The sequence below is a fragment of the Schistocerca piceifrons genome, unplaced genomic scaffold (assembly GCF_021461385.2).
Source record: "Schistocerca piceifrons isolate TAMUIC-IGC-003096 unplaced genomic scaffold, iqSchPice1.1 HiC_scaffold_2512, whole genome shotgun sequence".
In the NCBI taxonomy this organism is placed as follows: domain Eukaryota; kingdom Metazoa; phylum Arthropoda; class Insecta; order Orthoptera; family Acrididae; genus Schistocerca; species Schistocerca piceifrons.
The window spans coordinates 29443-52447 of NW_025728457.1; the positions used below are offsets into that span (position 1 = coordinate 29443).

General features: G+C 41.4%; 1 protein-coding gene and 1 long non-coding RNA gene across 5 annotated transcripts in view; one reads left to right on the top strand and one right to left on the bottom strand.

The window, feature by feature from the left end:
* LOC124743703 overlaps positions 1–6474 on the bottom strand; it is a 28054-nt gene extending 21580 nt beyond the window's left edge. The window contains exon 1 of the long non-coding RNA XR_007010514.1: positions 6241–6474. This is a non-coding gene — a long non-coding RNA (uncharacterized LOC124743703). The remainder of the gene's footprint in view (positions 1–6240) is intronic.
* LOC124743702 (zinc finger protein 708-like) overlaps positions 6266–23005 on the top strand; it is a 116293-nt gene continuing 99553 nt past the window's right edge. For 2 of the 4 annotated variants that reach the window (XM_047248873.1, XM_047248878.1), the window contains exons 1-2: positions 6266–6420; positions 8023–8087. The gene's annotated coding sequence lies outside the window, so the exon portion shown is untranslated. Of the gene's footprint in view, positions 6421–8022; positions 8112–23005 lie in introns of those variants that run through there. The other 2 variants (XM_047248877.1, XM_047248871.1) reach the window with 2 other exon arrangements.

Genomic DNA, 23005 nt, shown 5'->3' on the forward strand with positions numbered 1-23005 from the left:
CCTCCAAACCAACAAGCACGAATTCTGAAAACCTCCATCACACAACACCCCCCTACACTTTTTTTGTATTTATTTATTTGTTTTACTCCACATACCATCCTCAAAGACAAAGATTGAGGGAATAAGGTAGATAGAATAATTCCTGATTTATAAAAACAATTCGACTTAATACTGCACCAATGTTTATTATCAAAAGTATGGTGATATGGGTATCAGACAACATATGTGACTGGGTTGATGTTTTCTATGTAAACAGGGTACAGCACGTTTTATCTTAGATTGAGACTCTTCAACAGAAGTACTTTCTGGTGCACACAACACAACAGCAACACCAGAAATCCTGGAGCAGGTACATAAATACCTCAGCCAACTGTTCTCCTATAGATCTTGCACATCATTCTGACGGACAAAGACAAATTGAACCTGGAAAGAAGTATGGAAAAAGATGATGTCCATACCACCGTTAAATCCAGCACAGCTGGAAAATTGTCAGGATACATGGGATTCCCATTTAATTCTACCATATGTACTGGGATATCGTCAGGGACATCTTCACCAGTCATAAATGATGTGATTGGTGGTCAGAAAATACCAGAAGATTTCAAAAAGTAACACACTATCTTAATGCTGAAGAAAGCAGCATTGTGAAAAATAGAGGATTACAGACATATCACACTGACTACAATATAGCAGCACAATGCATGGCAGACAACTTAAAAGTGCTGATGAAGGAAATGATACACCCTCACCAGACATGCGCCATGCCCAGAAGGGCCACCTATGAGGCTTTAGCCGAATATAGAGAAGTCATAGGCATTACAGCAGTAAACAAATTCGACGCTGCGATTGTGCCGATGGACTTTGATAAGGCCTTCACTAGAGTGAACCACGGCTATCTTTACAAGATTCTAGAAAAACTATGCCTGGATACTCTTTCATCTGAATAATAACGAATATACTTAAGAGCACCACCTCCAGGCCATAAATAAACGGCCGTGACACAAAACTGATGGAAGTTCAGAGGTTGGTGAGACAAGGCTGCCCACTCTCAGTGGCATTATTTGCAATGGACCTGGATCCCCTGCAGCGGAAAACCAACACCATTACTGGAATCAAGTTGCCCGGCACTACAGTGAAATGTAAAGCTTACACTGACAACATAGGATCCTTCATAAAGACAAGACAGACTTTCCAAGAATACAAGAGCCCTCCAAAATGTTGAAAAAGTGGCAAGGCCCAAAATAAATCTACACAAAACTCCACTCGTATTTATTGGAAACCACAAACTTAACAAAGGGAGCACATGGTACTTGAGACACACAAATGCCAGTGAAAATGGCAGCCAAAAACTGGCAATCAGCTCTACACAAAATAAGAGAAATTGCAAGATCAAACGGAAACAGACTGATGAACTTATTCCAGAATACAAGTCTCATCAGCGAACAACTACTCTCAAAAGTGTGGTTTCTGGCTACCTACTGGCACTTCCAAGATCAGCGAAACTGTAATGTCCTTCTTCTATGCCGAGGCAGAATTCTTCACTACGTGAAAGTGAGGCGACACAGAACTGTCTGATATTGCAGTCAATATTTGTTGATAATGTCCGCTCTTGGCACTTATGTGAGTCTATATTTGGGGTTACAAAATCAAGTCTCTTTAGCAAGCAAGCTTAGATTCAAATTATTACTATCAGCTAGCTGCACTGTTCAGTGGTTGCCACCAAAGTTACTCATTAACAGATACTAGGTGGTCAATTCACATTTCAAAATGAATTGATATCATTGATTGGCATAGCACATGTACAATGAATTAATTAATTCCTTCGAATGACAAAGGCTTCAGTTAATGCAGCATGATGTTTTGTCTGTTGAAAATTATTTCCTTTAATATTAATGTGGAATACTACATCATCATCATCATCTTTATTGTTATTCTTATTGTCCAGGGATAAGCCATACTTGGTTCACTTCTTGTGATGCTCGGTTCGAAAACGTAGGACACTACAGTTTTTCCTTAACTTGGTTTTTATTAACACAGTTTTTTTTTTAATATGATTCACTACTATGAATGGACACATTTGTTTTTGGACATGACACAGTATGAAACTGACCAACTGAGCTACATACAAAATGACAATTTCAGGGCCTACCCTCCAAATATATTTCTTGGCCAGCCACTGTCTCATCTGTCCTTAGTCCTTTAACTGTTGTTGTTGAGTGCTGTCTTCATGTTCTGCCGGTCACCAGGTGCTTTTGATGAGTTTAAGCACAGCTTGTGGGTTTTCCTTGAACGTTATTGATGAGTTAACTTAAGCCATCCTGCTGCCCCCTGACCACTATTGACAAGTACAAATGTGCAACTTCGCAGGCAGCTGTGTACTGTTCATGTATTTAAGTGCACAATAGAGCTTCTTTGAACCTATTTTTTAGCAGTTTCTCACAGTTCTGGCTACTAAGTTGGTAGTAGTACTGTGTCTACTACGATATTATTTCACTGCATTCAATTTTACTTCATCTTACTGTTCATCAAAATTAGAATAAAAATGTTTGGGATTACGGAAATGTCCGATTCCACCCGTATGCTTTGACCAATGACGTCACCAATATGGCGTACACGACTATTCACAATGTCTCCAATATGGCGCCTATGAGGTCATTATGTAAACACGATTACAAAATCCATAAATATAATCAAACTAACGGGACCAGCACGGGAAATTGGGGTTTTTTGGGTGGGGACAAACTAAACACACACACACACACACACACACACACACACACACACACACACACACACACGACAACATAAAACCAATAAAAATTTCCCCAATTCCACTACATGCACAATATTCACAGGAATCTGCCACTTCCCTTCATCTACATAGCTCAACCACAATTGCCGATACCACAAAAGAACAATTGACATCTAGAAAAATTGCAACACTGCGACTACATATACCATCAAAAATGGGAATCGGACACTTCACTTGACCTATATAGGTCAACAGCAGCTCACAATACCAAAACACGTAGCTACGACGAGTCATTGGAATCGGACACTTCCCTTGACCTATATAACTCAAATACAACTGACGATACCAAAAAAATTGAAATAAAGTACTTCCCCTAAGATACATAAATCAACCACAAGTGCTGATAACAAAACACCAACCACCAACACATGCAGTAAATAACACTGACCCAACAACACACAAATACCCCACCAATCATCATAACATGCAAACAATAGATCCAAAAAAATGGCTACTTACCACAAAAAAGTTCCAGCGCTACATACTAGGTCAGCAACCACAATCCCCCCACCTCCGGCAAACAAACAAACAAAAACACATCCAAAACAAACCAGCCCCCCCTCTCCCTCAACCTTAACCCAATTAAACTTAGAAGACATATCCATACCAAACAAAAGAAGCCACAAATTAAATTAAATGAATTACCACTCGACAAACAGCAAATGACACCACAATAACATAAACACAACACAAACTTAATTCTTAACTCACTGAAACCAAGTTCTGTTCTTCTATAACAGTCATGACCGATAAATGCACACTTCAAGCAGTGATAACCAAATGAACCCAATACACCACATAATACGCGGACCATACACACGCCACTTGAGGACACCTCCAACTGCAACAAGATGACAGCTACAAACACAACACACTCATAAACTAAACTCCACACCGTCATGACGTCACACATCACAACATCCTCACGTCACGGATCAAAGCCGATGGGTGGGATCGGACGCCTCTGTTGATCCAAATGTTTTTATCTTCAGCCCTTCTATTGAATATGTTGTTGTTGTTGTTGTTCCATTCTATTGAGGAAGAAATTATGAAGATATGAAGCATGACAGTGGGGATGAATTATTCGATGTTGATACAAGTGGTAGCTCCTCCACAAATTCTGACCATGACAGTCTTGAAGTCATGTACCTCAACAAGTGTAACATGTAGTCTTGTGTCTACAAGATGTAATTGATAGTTTGTTCGAGGAAGAAAGGGTGGTGACAAATTTGACTAGAAAAAAAATCATTTTAGTCCACTTAATCATGCATTTGAAGACTTGTCCTGAGGACACAGCAATCAGCCAGGGAATGATCCAAGCTCTCTGTCATTCTTCATGTTATTTTTCAGAGAAGATACTGTACTGACTAATACACAAACAGGAGGTTTGGAGTCCCTTGATGTCTGTTTTACACGTGTGAAGTGCACAGGAGTGAAAGTACCGCATACACTGCATCAGACAGACAAAAATTATAAATGATCCTCTGTTTATGGTATTGAAATATTCATAAATCAATAAAGATGTTTCATACACTTGGATTTACATTTCTTTGAAGATTTTATTGCACAATTGGGCATAAAACAGATCATTTTCTTTCATTTCGTGAACTGATGGTTTTAAAGTTTCCTTGAGGTGTATGGGTCTCAGCTTTATCTTTAATAATGATAGAAGATGAAGAAATTAATTAAAATTTGTATCACAGCCATGACTTGAACCTTTTTTCAACTTTATTCAACTGACTGTATACATACAAATAGAGCACATTAATAAGAAATGACACATTATATTTAGTTTCAGATTTTCTTTTTAAAAATTTCTCCTTTATTACATTTTTGTTGACTATCTTTTCAGTGTTGGGAGTTCATTTTGGTTTTACATTTAGGATATTTTTCCATGTGTGTGTTTTTGTAATGCTTTCAGCTATTTTTATGAAGTTTTTGAGTTAGCTTTGTTGACTTCTTTCCTCATTGATGATTAATGGCAGCAAATAAACAGTTTTATGTTACTAGTGTAGGTCGGCTCAGTGACAGAGAGCTGTGACATCTCTCCCCCGCCCCCCCCTCCCCGCACATCTAGTACAGCAAAGGCTGCCCCAGGCACCCCATCCCCACCACACCTCAAGGTGGCACTCTGGAGCCAGTTGACTGTCGCCAACAAAGCTTCCAGCTGCATTTGGACTGTGGCTAACTCCTCCTGCATCCGCACACAACAGACACAGTCCCTATCCATCTAGCTAATATGTGATTTACTATAAGAAACTTAAGGAAACCTACTGCCACACAAGGTTAACAACTACACTCTAGGTGGCAGAAAGGACACTCAACAATGAAAAACAATAAAAATTTATGGTAGAAGCTAGATCTGGTGCTTATTTTGCTGCTAGGGGCTATCAAGTGGATACTACAGGAAAAAACAGTGACCTACAGTATACTGCTAGGGGCTATCTAGTGAATGTTACTTATAAATGTTAAACAGTAACCAGCGGTAAACTGCACCTACTGGTTATCCCTCGCATTTACAGTGTAAACAAACGTTTACGTACACGCGAAAATGACCTAATAAAACTATAAAAACGGCTACATTCAATGTATTGAGTCGAAATGACACAAATAAACGTAAATTCTGAGTATTGTACACTGACAGATGCAGGTACAAAACAAAACCTTTAGCTAACAATAAGAGTTCAGAATGAAAAGCACAAATACGAGCTCTTCTTTATAGGAACCCATAGGCTCACAGTACACGATCACTAATGCCCACAACAAACTAAGGAAAATAAGCAGACGGCGAGGAGAGTATTAGCTTTCTGCTGACTAAACCGTATGTAAGAAGGGCTCAGAAGTTTTACTGTAACATTGATTTACTCAGACAGTTTAGTGTAACACTAATTTACCACGTATTTTACGTCTACTTAACCGTTAACGCTCGCAGATTGCGCTAGTCAAACGTATGCAAGTGGCGTTAGAGTTCACCGTCAGTATCACTTCTCCTAATAAAACGTATAAAAACTGCTACCTTCAATGTAACGAGCCTAAAAGACACTAATAAGCGTGAATACTGAGCATCCAACACTAACTTAAACTGATTAACCCTCGTATTTATAATGTAAACAAACGTTCACGTACACGCGAAAAATGACCTAATAAAATGTATAAAAACTGCTATCTTCAATGTATCGAGTCTAAATGACACTAATAAACGTAAATACTGAGTATTGTGCACTACTTAATTGATGATCCCTCACATTTAACAATGTAATTTAAATGTAAACAAACGTTTGCGTACACGCGAAGCTGTCCGCTTTTCCTATTCAGACGCAAATAAAAACTGAAACCTTCAATTTATCAAGTCTATTTCACACTAATGCACGCAAATACTATAGAAAATACAGAAAAAAACTATTAATTACATATCTCGTAACACTCACTGAAAAAGACGTAAAATTCTGCTGTTGGCCACACGAGCGACAAGATTCACGCTGGTTTTGAATGCATCTACTGGTTCTGCGATACTGTCACCCTTCGTGTACCTTGTAGTCAGCAGCAACTTCGTGGTGTTGTGGAAATTTGTGTGTGATATTCTCCAGGTTTATAAACTGCAAACAAGAGTAAGTGAAGAAATGTGTTTCGGAAGTAAATTAACATGGTACTTAATTTCTATCACAGTAACAGTTGAGTTTGATGAGCGTAATAGTTCGCGAATATCTTGTGATGACTCTGCTGTTTGAGGCTGCTGTCTTTTTTATGTTTTAATTTTTAATGGGTACATAAGGATGAGATTTTATTCTGTATTTAATTGTGATCACATCACCTATAGTGTGCTTGGTGACGGTGTGTGAATGTTGTAATTTTTCAGGTTATGTTCATAACAACTAAATACCTGAGTTGTTTGTGCTTGTTTTTGGCCTGACCGGTAAAATCGCTACGTGTATCTTCGTAAAAGAAACGGCTGAGTGTGTGACGTGCTGTCAGGAGCAGTTTGTCTACGAAGTAATCTCGTCATATACTTCGTGGCTAACGAGAAAAGGCGGACAGTGAAATTCAAAGGTTGTCAATGTTAGTACGGTTATTTTGACATACTTAGCAGTAATAAAATTGTGATGATAATTTTCTGTGATGTGATGTAGACATTCAGCGGCTCCAGATTTTAGGGCTAACGTAAGCATTTTTTCAAGTGCCCACAGTTACTACATCATTTCATGGTTTGAGTATGTTCGCATGAAAGGAAATGCTGCAATTCTGTTGCATTTTGTTAGTTTTCACTGTGCTTTGATTATTCGTGTCGTTAGTATTCGTGTAATCATATGTAAATACCAGTTTGTTGTAGTGTGTGGGTTTTAATGGAGTTCTGTATAAGAGTACTGTAACATCAATTACGAACTGGCGGAATACAAGGTACAGATTAACTATAATCTGTCTAACATAAAGCATTACATGTCATCAGAACTCAATAGATCATTCATCATATTCACAGTTAGTATGATGTCGTTTCAGTAAATCAGTTTTGTTAGAAAATGCTAACCAATGTTTAATCTTGATGGTAATCAAAAATGAGAACCTCCGCATTGCAATGTGCAGTCTACAGTGCAGGTATTGGTTTCCTTTAATAGCAGGCAAAGATTCTAAAATGATGACGCTTCCTGTAAACTGAGCATACATCCGTGAATGAATACAGATGAAGTAAGTTTCAAGGTAATGCCTATGTTGAAAATGCATATTCACTGATAAACAATCCGTATGTCCGGATTTTCTTCATGTCCCTATCACACTGAAATTAACACAATGAACCAAGTATAGAATGAAATATTTGATGTTATTAAGTAATATCGCTGCAATCAATTGACTGCTGTGATTGTTTGAAATGCTGAAGTTAATGCATGCACAAAAAATTACACATCTTCCATAATTGTCACAACAGGATGGTATCCATGAGCCAGTGTTACAAAGAAGCAGTAGCAACTTTAAATGCTCAGTTTCCATTGCATGTTATTTTATGATTGTTCTCACTCTTCATGACCTGCAAAATGTGAATGAGTTTATATCAGTGAACACACTTTTCCTCAGCCACTTTGAATCTGTTTCCTGTGTAATCACCCGTTTACTATACGCAATATATGAGTGAAAATACTGCCTTTGAGCTATACCTCATCGTAAAAACGGAAACTGAGTGGGCCAAAAACTTTTCTTATCTGATAGCTTTTTCTTTTCAGACTGTAGAACTGAAGCGATGGACCAGGAGCCAACTAAGTGGATAAAAAAAGATGAAACTGATGAAGTACAAACTGAGTTACACTTCATAGTAAGTAGCTTACTTGTATTTCTTAACAGGGTTTCATTAATTTCTGTGTGCAGTGTGATGTGTGAATACATACAATTGATGTCATACAGCTGGAAACATGAATAATTCGGTTTACTAAAATGATGAACTTACTGTGTTAAATATGACATTTTGCACAGTGCATTGAAATAAGCGTTGTATTAAACCTCACATAGAATTGAGCAAGAGTTTCAATTTAATGTTTAGTAAACATGGAAAACTTTTTTAATGCACAACCCAATTATACTGATAAACTGGTTGCCATAAAGTGGGTATATTCTGCTCTGATACACTTCTTTTGAATGACAAAATTTTGAAGTGACATTCGGATGGTCACTGATCTGAGAAGTACATTTTGTTTACTTTGAATATGTGAAACATTTGTAAGTAGAACTCTCAGCAGTAAAGTTAAATTTCAGACAAATATCACATGGAAGCATAAATTGTTACACAGCAGAATGAATTTGTATGTTGGCAGCAAAGTTTTGATGAAGCCATGGGGTTACACATCAAATATTGACAGGTTTGTTCATAACCACTTTCTGCATTTGCTGCACATTGTTACGCATATTATTTGTGAAACTGTCACAATGTTACAGTTACTGGTGTAAATAATCTTACATATACATGTCACTTGAAATTTGATGTAGTGCAACCGGTTGTAGGGTATTCACCTATCAGCAGCAAACAAATTCACTTGGTGCCACTAGTATTTTTATCCTGCAAATGAGAGTTGAGCACACTGATACAATCACGCAAACTACTTGTGAACTATCTGTGCTGAAAAAATCTGTTTCAACATCCATCTTGAGTGCAACTGCAGAAGTACTGGAATAGCATTAATGCAGCATTTGCATTTGAATATATGTGAGTACTTCATTATAGATTATACAAACTATGTGAACAGCTTGCAATTCATTTGACAAGCATTATCACAACAGTAATCCTAAACAATCACTGTGAGGAAATGATAGGAAAATAAATATACTAAATTTTATTAAATACAGTAAAAGAGTGGTTAGACCCAACACAGTTCAGGCTTTGGCTTTGACCCCTGATGTAATGATGGTTTGGCATTCAGGATGATATGTATGCACAACACACATCATGTAAATGAAAAGCAGTTTGAAGATCCATTGACTTTGGACCTAAACTGGAGAACTATTCAAAGGCTACAAGGTTAAAATGTGGTTCTAGACCCACTCCCCCCTTGTAACATTAGTTGTAGAGGGAGTCTGATTCATAGTGCATCTCAAGGCTTAGCCTATGTTCAAAAGTGGCAGTGTGGCTGTGAGCTGACAAAGTCTAGAAATGTGAAAGCCAAGTAAAGGATATGGTAACAAATTGATCAGTATCACAGCCTAATGTTAACCAAAACATCCAAATGGTGCCCATAACGTAACTTTTTACCTACAAGAAGTCTTCTCATACTCTGTGTGCTGTGTTAGTTGATGAACTGAACTTCCCTATGACCTTAACATTGTATCAGTTGAAAGCCACCTTCTTTGCCAAATTAATTAAATGTTAATTTTTAATTGGTGTATATTTTGGGCATGAGCACATGCTGGAAAGTAATGACACAAAATTTCTATTCGGAAATTATTGAAGCATTTTAATTAAAACAAACTTAATATTTAACATATTTATTCTTCGTGTTTGTATATTTATTCTTCGTGTTTGTATATTTATTCTTCGTGTTTGTATATTTATTTCAAACATAGTCACCGTGGCACTGAACACCTTTCTCCCAGTGAGACACCAGGTTGTCGGTGTCGTCACTGTAGAATGCTTGATTTCGTTGGCAGACCCACAGCCTCACCTACGCTCACACTAATTCATCACTATCAAAGTTGAGTCCCTGAAGGTGTTCTTTAAGTTCTGCAAACAGTTACACACACACACACACACACACACACACACACACACACACACACACATGTTACACCCTGCAGTTCAGAACTGTTCATCAGGAGGGTGCTGCATACTTTGTCAGCAAAGTGGTAACATCAACAGTGTCATATGCATGACAACTGATATTAAGAACAGAATCAAAATTTTAGAGGCATTATTTTCTGGCACACCCTTGTAATAAATTGATGCATTTTACAATTGCCTCAAATGTTGCAGAATGGTTCCGTTGGCATTGCCCAGAATCCACTTGGAAGTCATAATACTAAATCCATATACACAGCAGCCAAAACATTATGATCACTGATCTACTATCAGTACAAACTCATCCAAGCAATAGCATCTCACCTTGCCTTCTCGTCAGACGCACACACATTGCATGGAGTATCAGTGAGCATCTTGTCTTGTTGTAAAATAGGAAATGCGCACAATCTGAGTTTCACCTAGAGCAGATTTTGATGGCCTGAAGGCTTGGTATGAGCGTTTTGGAAGCTGCACAGCTTGCCGGGTGTTGAAGTAGTACTATGGCAGTTGTCTTCAACACATGGCAAAACAAAGGTGAGACCATGGCCAGACGTTATGGGGTTGGGCAAGTACTCCTCATCACAGACGGTAGACATCATAGGCTGGGCAGACTGGTAAAACAAGACAGGCAACAAACTGTGGTGTAACTAACATCAGACATTAATGCTGGGCAGAGTACAATTGTGTCTGAATGCACAATGCTCCAAACACTTCTAATGATAAGTCTGTGCCGCTGATGACCCACGCCATGACATCGACAACAACTGAAATAGGTATATAACTATTGGCGCTGGATGTTGGCACAATGGCCGAGCACTGCGTGGTCTGATGAATCCTGATACCTTCATCGTGCCTTTGTTGTTGTGGTCTTCAGACCTGAGACTGGTTTGATGCAGCTCTCCATGCTACTCTATCCTGTGCAAGCTTCTTCATCTCCCAGTACCTACTGCAACCTACATCCTTCTGAATCAGCTTAGTGTATTCATCTCTTGGTCTCCCTCTACGATTTTTACCCTCCACGCTGCCCTCCAATGCTAAATTTGTGATCCCTTGATGCCTCAAAACATGTCCTACCAACCGATCCCTTCTTCTAGTCAAGTTGTGCCACAAACTTCTCTTCTCCCCAATCCTATTCAGTACCTCCTCATTAGTTACGAGATCTACCCACCTTATCTTCAGCATTCTTCTGTAGCACCACATTTCGAAAGCTTCTATTCTCTTCTTGTCCAAACTAGTTATCGTCCATGTTTCACTTCCATACATGGCTACACTCCATACAAATACTTTCAGAAACGACTTCCTGAAACTTAAATCTATACTTGATGTTAACAAAGTTCTCTTCTTGAGAAACGCTTTCCTTGCCATTGCCAGTCTACATTTTATATCCTCTCTACTTCGACCATCATCGGTTATTTTACTCCCTAAATAGCAAAACTCCTTTACTACTTTAAGTGTCTCATTTCCTAACCTAATTCCCTCAGCATCACCTGACTTAATTTGACTACTTTTCTTTATCCTCATTTTGCTTTTGTTGATGTTCATCTTATATCCTCCTTTCAAGACACTGTCCATTCCGTTCAACAGATCTTCCAAGTCCTTTGCTGTCTCTGACAGAATTACAATGTCATCGGCGAACCTCAAAGTTTTTATTTCTTCTCCATGGATTTTAATACCTACTCCGAATTTTTCTTTTGTTTCCTTTACTGCTTGCTTAATATACAGATTGAATAACATCGGGGAGAGGCTACAACCCTGTCTTACTCCCTTCCCAACCACTGCTTCCCTTTCATGCCCCTCGACTCTTATAACTGCCATCTGGTTTCTGTACAAATTGTAAATAGCCTTTCGCTCCCTGTATTTTACCCCTGCCACCTTCAGAATTTGAAAGAGAGTATTCCAGTTAACATTGTCAAAAGCTTTTTCTAAGTCTACAAATGCTAGAAACGTAGGTTTGCCTTTTCTTAATCTTTCCTCTAAGATAAGTCGTAAGGTTAGTATTGCCTCACGTGTTCCAACATTTCTACGGAATCCAAACTGATCTTCCCCGAGGTCGGCTTCTACCAGTTTTTCCATTCGTCTGTAAAGAATTCGCGTTAGTATTTTGCAGCTGTGACTTATTAAACAGATAGTTCGGTTATTTTCAGATCTGTCAACACCTGGTTTCTTTGGGATTGGAATTATTATATTCTTCTTGAAGTCTGAGGGTATTTCGCCTGTCTCATACATCGTGCTCACCAGATGGTAGAGTTTTTGTCATGACTGGCTCTCCCGAGGCCATCAGTAGTTCTAATGGAATGTTGTCTACTCCCGGGGCCTTGTTTCGACTCAGGTCTTTCAGTGCTCTGTCAAACTCTTCACGCAGTATCTTATCTCCCATTTCGTCTTCATCTACATCCTCTTCTATTTCCATAATATTGTCCTCAAGTACATCGCCCTTGTATAAACCCTCTATATACTCCTTCCACCTTTCTGCCTTCCCTTCTTTGCTTAGAACTGGGTTGCCATCTGAGCTCTTGATATTCATACAAGTGGTTCTCTTTTCTCCAAAGGTCTCTTTAATTTTCCTGTAGGCAGTATCTATCTTACCCCTAGTGAGACAAGCCTCTACATCCTTACATTTGCCCTCTAGCCATCCCTGCTTAGCCATTTTGCACTTCCTGTCGATATCATTTTTGAGACGTTTGTATTCCTTTTTGCCTGCTTCATTTACTGCATTTTTATATTTTCTCCTTTCATCAATTAAATTCAATATTTCTTCTGTTACCCAAGGATTTCTATTAGCCGTCGTCTTTTTACCTACTTGATCGTCTGCTGCCTTCACTACTTCATCCCTCAGAGCTACCCATTCTTCTTCTACTGTATTTCTTTCCCCCATTCCTGTCAATTGTTCCCTTATGCTCTCCCTGAAACTCTCTACAGTCAGTTTATCCAGGTCCCATCTCCTTAAATTCCCACCTTTTTGCAGTTTCTTCAGTTTCAATCTGCAGTTCATAACCAATAGATTGTGGTCAGAATCCACATCTGCCCCAGGAAATGTCTTACAATTTAAAACCTGGTTCCTAAATCTCTGTCTTACCATTATATAATCTATCTGATACCTTTTAGTATCTCCAGGATTCTTCCAGGTATACAACCTTCTTTTATGATTCTTGAACCAAGTGTTAGCTATGATTAAGTTATGTTCTGTGCAAAATTCTACAAGGCGGCTTCCTCTTTCATTCCTTCCCCCCAATCCATATTCACCTACTATGTTTCCTTCTCTCCCTTTTCCTACTGACGAATTCCAGTCACCCATGACTATTGAATTTTCGTCTCCCTTCACTACCTGAATAATTTCTTTTATCTCGTCATACATTTCACCTATTTCTTCATCATCTGCAGAGCTAGTTGGCATATAAACCTGTACTACCGTAGTAGGCATGGGATTTGTGTCTATCTTGGCCACAATAATGCGTTCACTATGCTGTTTGTAGTAGCTTACCCGCACGCCTATTTTTTTTATTCATTATTAAACCTACTCCTGCATTACACCTATTTGATTTTGTATTAAAACCCTGTATTCACCTGACCAGAAGTCTTGTTCCTCCTGCCACCGAACTTCACTAATTCCCACTATATCTAACTTTAACCTATCCATTTCCAATTTTAAATTTTGTAACCTACCTGCCCGATTAAGAGATCTGACATTCCACGCTCCGATCCGTAGAACGCCAGTTTTCTTTCTCCTGATAATGACGTCCTCCTGAGTAGCCCCCACCCGGAGATCCGAATGGGGGACTATTTTACCTCCGGAATATTTTACCGAAGAGGACGCCATCATCATTTAATCATACAGTAGAGCTGCATGTCCTCGGGATAAATTACGGCTGTAGTTTCCCCTTGCTTTCAGCCGTTCGCAGTACCAGCACAGCAAAGCTGTTTTGGTTAATGTTACAAGGCCAGATCAGTCAATCATCCAGACTGTTGCCCCTGCAACTACTGAAAAGGCTGCTGCCCCTCTTCAGGAACCACATGTTTGTCTGGCCTCTCAACAGATACCCCTCCGTTGTGGTTGCACCTACGGTACAGCCATCTGTATCGCTGAGGCACGTTAGCCTCCCCACCAACGGCAAGGTCCATGGTTCATGGGGGGGATCGTGCCTTTGGGAGGGTTCATTTCCGTCACCCACAAAGGGAACAGCCTCTTGACTCCTGTACTGTTGGGGCCTCCATTATACTCTGGGAAACAAACACGTGGGCACCCATGGGTCCAGTGGAGCTCGTGTGAGGCACTGTGTCAGAAAAGAAGTATTGTAAACTGGTTGCAAAGCACATCCACCCCTTCTGTTGTTGTTGTGCTCTTCAGTGGCAAGACTGGATTGATGCAGCTCTCCATGCTACTCTATCCTGTGCAAGCTTCTTCATCCCCGAGTAACTACTGCAACCCACATCCTCCTGAATCTGTTTAGTGTATTCATGTCTTGGTCTCCCTCTGATTTTCACCCTCCACCCTTCCCTCCAATACTAAATCGATGATCCCTTGATGGCTCAGAACCTGTCCTACCAACCAGTCCCTTCTTCTATAGGGTGGCGCACAAAATGTGTTACCATTTTGTTTTTGAATATAAACTTTATTGTCGATACAATCTGAAAGGAACATACACTATAATGAAGAGCCGTCCATGGAGATTTGTTCGAACTCAGTACATGCTCAATATGCCCACCATTTCGTTTCCTAACTTTCTTCAAAGGAACGCTGAAGTTAGTGAGTAACCTACAGCACATGTCTTCCTTAATTTCACTGAAAGCTTAAAGAATAAGTCTTCTGAGCTCCATTAAATCACGTGGACATTTCAGGAAATTTTTTTCCTTTAGGTACCCCCAAAGAAAAGAGTCACATGGATTGAAGTCTGGACTATTGAGGGGCCAATTTTGTCCATCATTAAAGCAACCTGGAAACCTGAGTGAAATGATCCGCATGTCGAAATGCTCGTGTAAAAACTCCAACACAGTGTTTGCAGTATGTGGCCTTGCTCCATCTTGCATGAATCACTGTGTGTTGTTCAGCAAGGCAGTAGCAAGAAACTGTGGAATGAATCTATTGCGAAGCATGCTCAAATAACGTTCACTGTTTAGTTTCTTCAAAGTAAAAGGGTCCAGTAAGTCCGTGACTGGAAATTGCTGCCCACGCTGTAATCCTCAGAGCATAATGTCGTTCATGAACCACTTGTGGGTTTTCAGTGGCCCAAAAGTGTTTGTTAACCACACCATCTAAATGAAAATGCGCCTCATCTGGAAACCAAACGTTGTTGAGAGTTTCTTCCCTATCCTCCACCCACTGAGCAAACAGTAGTCTCTCCGCCCAGGGGGTCCACAACTCTTTTGTGGACACGTGCATAGCGAGCACAGGACCCCGAGCTAATGTGGCCCTCCTTCCTTTCCGGGCTGCATACCTTCCCTTTCCGCATCCTTCCACGTCCCCCATCTTGCCCCCCCCCCCCCCCCCCCCCCCCCGCTCACCTCTGGCTCTTTCCTTCCCTTTCTCCCCCTCTGGGAGTATGGTTTGTGCCTACGTCCGGAGACGGACGCTCGAAACTGTTACAGATTCCTTGCTTTCTACACTTGCAAGTCTTCGTCTTTCCTCTGTCCTTCTCTTTTACTTCCCTCTTCTCTTTGCCCTTTTCTCCGCTGCGGCGTTTGAGACCCCTCTTCCTTTCCCTTTCCCTTTTTTCCTCCCTGTGCGTGTCTGAAGGCCGACCCACGCACTTCCATGCGTAGCCGGTGATGGGGTAACGCGTAATTCCCCGCCCCGGGTAGACAGGTAGGACACGTACGTACCTCCTGGTAACGGCCAGGCCCAGGGAGGGGTGATTACCCGAGCTGATACCTTCCGAAAGTGCCGATTGGTCCCTCCGTCCGTTTGTCGGGAGGTGTGACCTGAGGTGTGAACAATCACCTAAGGCGGGCGTGCCCTCAGTGAGGGCCCCCACAAGGGAGGAGCGCGCCATCGGAGACGCCGGTAATCATGGGGGATTCTTCCGCAATGGTTTCCCCACCTTCCACTCTGTCTGCTCACCTACGTAAGTTCACTGAGTCTCAGCAACAGACAGTTCTTCCATCGTTGCCACAGTTCCTTGTTGTTTCTCGGTCTGACGAAGGTCACGACTTCTCCATGGTCAACCCTTTCATTATTCAGAAAGGTGTCGACGCAATTGCAGGTCCTGTAAAGTCTTGTTCCAGATTACGGAATGGCACCCTGTTGTTAGAAACAGTCAGTGCCCTCCAGGCACAAAAATTGCTGCGTACTTCTCTGCTCCACACCTTCCCTGTCCGGGTGGAACCGCACCGTACCTTAAATTCCTCGCGTGGAGTCGTTTATACACGCTCCCTCGATGGATTGTCTGACGAAGAAATTCAGCACTACCTGTCTGACCAGGGCGTAACAGCTGTTCATAGAGTTATGAAAAGGGTTGACACGAACATCATTCCAACCCACACTGTCTTCTTGCCATTTGACAAAGTTCAACTCCCATCGAAAATCAAAGCAGGCTATGAGATAATTTCCGTTCGCCCTTACGTCCCAAACCCTACGCGTTGCTATCGGTGTCAGCGGTTCAATCACACCAGCCAGTCCTGTTCCAATCCGGCCAAATGTGTTACGTGTGGCAAGGATGCCCATGAGGGTGCTTGTCCACCTCCATCCCCTCGCTGCATCAACTGTATGGGTGACCACGCTGCTTCCTCTCGAGATTGCCCCGTTTTTAAGGACGAAAAGCTCACCCAGGAAATAAGAGTGAAGGAAAAGGTGTTGACCTTTGCTGCTCAAAAATTATTCGCCAGTCGACAGCCCACCATGCCTCAGACAGGAAAATACAGCACTGTCCTTGCTTCTCCTCGGCTAATAACGGAGGCTGCCACGCAGACTTGCGACCTCACTTTTAGTGCCACGGTCGTCAGATCGGCCAGCGCAAAGATCGCCCGTTCAACCTCACCACTTTTGCCTGCCCACTCTATGGCTCACCCTTCGTCGGGTTCTGCTAAATCTCGAGCCCAAAAGACAGACACCACGACTTCGAAAAAAGAGCATACTCGTGAAGAGTTTTTACGTACCGCAACTTCCCAACCATCGGTTCCTCCTTCATCTAAACATCATACTTCCAAGAAGGCTACAAAGAAAGCCAGTTCCTCTCCTTCTCCGCCAAGGCATGTCCCATCTACAGCACCACCTGGCAGAAATCACCCTCGGCCGTCTTCTGTGTCGCCGAGGCACACTGCTGGTGGCCGGTCAACCGGCCGATCGCTGGTGGCAGGAGCTGCTCCTGACCAACCTATGGATCAGGATCTTCTGCCTTCGGCTGAATGCCATTCCATGCTGTCGGTCGCAAGCTCTGAGCAGTCGTTGAGTTGACAGCACCCTTGGTCACATTCTTCCATTTTCGGTTCACCCTATGTCCATTATCCACTGGAATATCCGCGGCATTCGTGCCAACCGGGATGAATTGTCGATTCTCTTACGATCCTACTCGCCGGTCATCTTCTGTCTTCAGGAAACAAAGCTGCGTCCCCATGACCGCTTTGTTCTTCCTCATTTTCAGTCCGTCCGATATGATCTCCCCTCTGTTGAAGGCACTCCAGCACATGGAGGACTCATGATTCTTCTCCATGAAACTCTCCATTATTACCCAATCCATTTAAACACTTCCTTCCAAGCTGTCGCCGTCGTCTTTCCCTTTCCGGATACACGTTCTCTCTTTGTACTGTATACATTCCATCGTCCACACCAATGGCACGAGCTGATCTCCTTCATCTTCTTGGTCAGCTTCCACCCCCCTATTTGCTGGTTGGGGACTTCAATGCCCACCACCCGCTTTGGGGATTTCCACATCCTTGTCCACGTGGCTCACTATTGCTAGACGTCTTCCACCAAGCGGGTCTAGTTTGCCTCAACACTGGGGTCCCTACATTTTTATCTGCCTCCACGACAAATTTATCTCATTTGGACCTTGCGGTCGGTACTGTTCCGCTAGCTCGGCGCTTCGAATGGTTCGCCCTTGATGATACATACCCCACAAGACAGATTTTTAAATTCAGTTGTGCACTGGAACTGATATTGTCAGCAAAGAAAACTGCTGCTTGGTTACAGTTAAACTTTCTATATTTTACATGTTATAACATGGAAATAAATGGTCCTTATTAGAGCCACCTTTAACTATCATATCTATAAATATTGAAGGCATATCATCAGCCAAAGAACATCTGTTATCCAACCTATGCCATGACAAAAAATGCAACGTCCTGTGTATACAAGAGACGCATAGAGATGAGCGACAGAGACGACCAAAAATACCGGGCATGAAACTAACTGCAGAAACACCGCACTCTCAGTATGGAAGTGCTATATTTGTTAAGACCAGGGCTTTAGATAATCAGTGCTCACTGCACCGTAGAAAATAACATCGAAGTCATTTCAGTGGAGCTGAGTAACTGCGTGGCTACCTCTGTGTATAAGCCCCCTTCGGCTGCATTTTCCTTCACACCACCCAGGAACTTCCATAACAGCAAGACGTCTGTAGTATTCGGTGACTTTAACAGCCATAGTCATTTGTGGGGATACTCTGAAGATGACGAAAATGGGGAGGCAGTCCTCTCCTGGGCTGAATCCTGCCAGTTGTCTCTTATACATGACAGCAAGCTACCCCCCTTCCTTCAACAGTGGCAGGTGGCAACGTGGATTTAACCCTGACCTCCTCTTTGTGAGTGAAGACATCACACAGCTTTGCTCCAAATCAGTGTGCTCGCCCATACCAAAGATGCAACACAGGCCACTACTGTGTCAAGTTCTTCCAGCAATAAGGCCACAGGAGGTGAATTTCAAACGGAGATACAATTTCAAGAGAGCTGATTGGAAAAAATTTGCTAAGATGCTGGACAAGGAGATTAAGTCTGTGCGGCCTATTCCTGAAGAATATGACAGCTTTGTTCAAACTGTCAAACATTGCTCCCGGGCATCAATTCCAAGAGGGTGTAGGACAATGTATCGGCAGGGTGTGACACCTGAAACAGCTTCTCTGCTGTACGGATACTATCGACTATATGAAGAAAACCCTTATAGCGAGGAGACTTATCTGGCTGCGCAAAATACTCTCTCCTCAATCTCTGAGGTGAAGAGAGAACAGTGGATTAAACTGATGACAGAATGTGAGATGAGTAGAAGTAGTCAAAAGGCCTGGAGATTGTTACGACACCTTAACAATGATCCCTCCCAACCCAATACGCATACAAATGTGAAGGCAGACCAGATCGCATACCAGCTTTTGAAAAATGGTAAACCTGATCATACCAGTAAAATCGGGAGATGAACCCTGGAAAGGGAGCCCGAACAAGAGGGAAACACTCTGTCTCGACCATTCAGTTTGAATGAGCTCGACTCAGCTCTAAATAAGTGCAAAGTCGGAAAAGCAGCAGGGGTAGATGACATAAGAAGTGAACAGATCAAGAACTTTGGTCCAGGCGCAAAGTGCTGGCTACTTGAGCTAATGAATAATTGTGTCAAGAGTGGCAAGATACCAAAATCTTGGCGGAAAGCAAAAATTATAGCTATACATAAACCAGGGAAAGACCGGGATGACCCCGAAAGCTATAGGCCAATCTCCCTCCTATGCCACCTGTATAAGGTATTGGAAAGGTTGATCCTCCAAAGAATTACAGGTATGATAGAACCATTACTGATCCCTCAACAGGCAGGATTCAGACAAGGAAAGAGCTGTACGGCACAGGTGTTGAATTTGACACAGCATATAGAGGACGGCTTCCAAAGGTGGCAGATAACAGGAGCGGTGTTTATAGATCTTTCAGCCGCCTAGGACACTGTCAACCACAGACTCTTGTTGTTGAAGCTATACAACCTCACCGAGGACTATAAACTAACCTGTCTAATTAGAAATCTTCTGCAGAACCGAAGATATTTTGTGGAATATCAAGGACAAAGAAGCAGATGGAGGCAGCAGAAAAATGGGTTTCCACAGGGCAGTGCACTGGCACCCACCCTCTTCAATATATACACTAATGACCAGCTGTTACCAGAAGGAACACAAAGCTTCATATATGCAGATGACCGAGCAATCACAGCACAAGGTCACAGCTTTGAGAGGGTGGAGCGGAAGCTAACTGATGCTCTGAAAGAATTAACTACCTATTACAGGGACAATCAATTGAAACCAAATCCTTCTAAGACCCAGACCTGTGCTTTCCACCACCGAAACAGACAGGCTAGTAGAACCTTGCAGATAGATTGGGAAGGAACCTCTTTAGAACACTGCAAGACTCCAAAATATCTCGGAGTCACTCTGGACTGTGCTCTTACATATAAGGAACACTGCTTAAAAACAAAGCAAAAAGTGGCTGCCAGGAACAATGTGGTTAGGAAGCTGACTGGAACAACATAGGGAGCACAGCCAGACACAGTGCGCACATCTGCATTAGCCCTCTGCTACTCTGCAGCTGAGTACGCTTGCCCAGTATGGTGCAGATCTACACATACAAAGAAAGTTGATGTTGCTCTGAATGAGACATGTCGTATCACTACTGGTTGTCTAAGAGCCACACCTTATCCGGCATAGCCCCCCCGGACATCCGAAGAGATACAGCAGCACGGAGTGAAATGAAGAAGGCATTAACATCCGAAGCCCATCCACTACATGGGCACCAACTGGCACAGCAAAGACTTGTGTCTAGAAAGAGCTTCCTTCACAGTACAGAACCACTCGCTGACACTCCACATCAACACCGGGAGAAGAGATGGCAGGTCAGATGCCAGCATCTGGAGAAGTGGCTGATCCCGCAAGAAGCATTTCCCCCAGGCCACACAGAGAAATGGTCCACTTGGAAATCACTCAACCGCCTGCGTTCTTCTGTCACAAGATCCAAGAGTAATCTGGAGGGGTGGGGCTTCCAGGTGGACTCTCTCCAGCGTGACTGCGGAGCTGCCATGCAGACATCAACACATCTACTACAATGCACATTACCTCCAACTGTGTGCACCATGGAGGACCTCGTAAACGCTACACAAAGTGCACTGGATGTTGCAAATTTTTGGGCATCCACTGTATAGATTAAAATTACCTTACGTTTGACAACACAATCTGTGTCTAATATTTATTTCATTCTTGACTAGTTTAATTTATAAACCATAATGTATGTATGTATGTATGTAGTAATGTATCTAATATTTTTTTTTTTTTTAGTTTGCTTCTGACACGATAAATAAGTAAAATAACATGGAAACTAATTACCGTACAAGAACATAACTTGGTAGCATTAATGTCAAGGACATGGGGAAGAGAGATAATGCAGAATCAATTCAATTGAAACACTTTTAATGTGCTGCTACAGTACACCATACCATTACATACCAGTACCATTACTGGTGACGGTGATGGAGGCTGTTATGAAAAGCTTGCGATATTATTCGAATCTAATATGGCAAGTTAATAGAATTTTTGATCCATGTCAGTAAAATTATTGTGTAAAATCGATAGTGCAGCTTCTTACAGAAGTCTCTTCAGGGCCTTCGGAGTCTTTCACTTACATGTCAACATATTTACTCCCTAATAGTATTTGTTGTCCATAATAGGGGTAATTTTACTCTGTTCAGTGAAATGAACTTGCAAAATACTGGAAGGAAATGGAATTTCACATTCTGATTGAAAGTCTTTAAGAGGTTGCTGCAAGACATCAGGCAGCAAACTGAAAATCTTAAGATATTAATAAAATACAGAGTAAAAAAATTATTTTATTAGCCTCTCCTTCTATAATTATAATTAAACGTAATGTTCTTACTCAAGGATGCATATGATAGTTAACACTAAGGTTCAAATTAACAGGGTTTTAATGTTACCGTTATATGTAGGGCTGCCAGTACTCATTGTAAAATTCTGAAATGCTTGGTACAAAGTATGAGAGAAACAGCACTTGAATAAAAAAACCATTTCTAGCTTTCAGGGTCATTACTTCCTTCCTTTGGGAAGATGAATATGTTTTGTGACTGGAAATGAGGGGAAGATCACTTAGACCACCCGTATCGAACACTTACGTGACACATTCATGAGTACTGCTCCAAAGTTTGAGATCCATGTCCGATTTAAGCAACACACTGAAGCAACTCAGAGGCTGGATGGTAGATAGGTTACCAGTAGTTTCAAACTATGTGCGAGTATTATTTTGTATAACACTATTGAGAAAATTTAGAAGGCATGAGAAATCAGGGCTCGGATGATAGACAGCCTTTCTTCCCTCTCTCTATTTTCGAGTGGAACGGTACCATTTGGTTACTTGTGTAGTATGTATATACATAAAAATATGGAAGAAAATTGTGACTGCCTACTACATTAAGAAGTAATAGTTGAACTAACCTAAAGCTTCAAATGTTTTGTCCCACTGACACACTCTGACAATCAGTGACTTCCATCTATAGCAGTCTTACAATTTGGAGATGTCAGTATTGCTTCGATCTATTAATATTCCCTCACTGAGCTCTTTTTATTTTAAGATCACATAAACTGGATTTTTGAGAAACTACATACAAGAAGATGTGATTGGCATATAGCTGTTTATTTACAGAAAAACAACGACCAAAATTTAAGCATATCGGTAACGCACACAGGGCAAGAGCACATATCTGGGCAAGAGCACTATACTGGATTTCGCCCACTTTTCCCTAGAAACCTTGACTGGAGTAATAACTTTATTTGTAGCATAGTCTGAGGTCTACATTAGGTTGAAAAGCGATAATTTCGTTGACAGTTGTGGAACACAGCGAATGAGAAATAAAGGTTGTGGTAACAGACAGACGTGTGTCTTTGCCTAATATTTGTTTGTGGCATATTTAAATGCACTTTCCCACATTTAACGCATTTCTCATAATACAAAAAAATAAAACTACTAGGTCATCCCCAAAAAACATATAT